Genomic DNA, 1,263 nt, shown 5'->3' on the forward strand with positions numbered 1-1,263 from the left:
TCTACAACTGTAGTTAATTTTGGAATAGTTTCTGTTGATGGACTGTATCATATATACTTCTCAAGCTACATGCTATATGTATTTACATGAGCGCACACAGTCTTTGGGGAGTGAGAGACTATTGTTTTTGGAGCTAATCATCCAGAGTTAATGAGAGCAGAATTATTCTGAACAGTCAACTTATTCTCTTCTCTCCTTGAAATAAGGAATAGTTTTGTGAGGCTGATAACTGATGTAATTGAGAGTCCAGAGACATACAAAAATCTGCATCCACTGAGGAGGCAGCAGCGCCCTCTGCTGTTTGAAAAAGCTTACAGCACCTGGTATTCCCAGGCGGTCTCCCATCCAAGTACTAACCAGGCCCGACCCTGCTTAGCTTCCGAGATCGGACGAGATCGGGCGTGTTCAGGGTGGTATGGCCGTAAGCGAAGGAAGCAGGGACAAAGACACATTTTAAAGGTGCTGAGAAATCACACTGTGCAGACTTTGTGTATGAAAATGTAGAAATAGATTTAAAACATTTATTAATTCATATGTTTCTCAATTACCTTTTTAAAAAAAAACAAAACAAAAAAACTATTACGCGTATTCATTGTTTTAGTCTTTTTTTTAACCATATTTAGCTCACTAGCCAATCAGGTTTTCGGGGGATAACTTTTCAAGGGATGGTGATAGAGACTTGAAACCAAGCTCTGCACCCCCATTTTTGGACATTCCGGATCCAACGAACTTCTCCTGCTTCCCATTTGCATCTGCTTCGTTGTACGGCTGGTTCTGTGAAGAAAAGAACAAATGCAATGTAATAATACTGGAAAACATGCAAATGAAGCCATCATCATGAACATTTTTTTCCCCAGTAGTAGCCTTAACGAAAGGGGGGTAAAAAAGCCTTGTGAAGTCCAACAACAGGTGGCTTTGTAACACAGGGGGTTGTGATCAGTATATTTTATTACTGGAAGAAGGTCAAAGCTATCATTATGCTGTTTGGCTCTCCAGCATCTTAAGTCTAAGATATGTTTTTCAGAGTGGTCTTCCAGTTTGAATGCTGCTTTCGCTGAATGTAAATGGTTTAGAAATTGTAGTACCAAAAAATAAATATGTCCATTCTATATAAATGTGAACTTCTGTATAGAGAGAGATTAGCTTCATGGCAACATTCATCATCTTGTCATAAGAGCAAGGACACAATGATCATCATTCTCTTTGCACTGCAGGTTTTAACCTTGTATAGGAGGACTAGCACCACGTGCTGGTGCTGATGAT

At 39.5% G+C, this 1,263-nt stretch overlaps 1 non-coding gene across 1 annotated transcript; it reads right to left on the bottom strand.

Moving 5' to 3' along the window:
• Positions 1-308: 308 nt before the first annotated feature.
• LOC146304327 (5S ribosomal RNA) lies at positions 309-427 on the bottom strand. The gene has a single exon (XR_014769422.1). It is a non-coding gene; the product is annotated as a 5S ribosomal RNA (ribosomal RNA).
• Positions 428-1,263: the final 836 nt, after the last annotated feature.

The sequence above is a fragment of the Lutjanus erythropterus genome, unplaced genomic scaffold (genome assembly GCF_056507025.1).
Source record: "Lutjanus erythropterus isolate fLutEry1 unplaced genomic scaffold, fLutEry1.hap2 Scaffold_155, whole genome shotgun sequence".
Lineage (NCBI taxonomy): Eukaryota > Metazoa > Chordata > Actinopteri > Lutjaniformes > Lutjanidae > Lutjanus > Lutjanus erythropterus.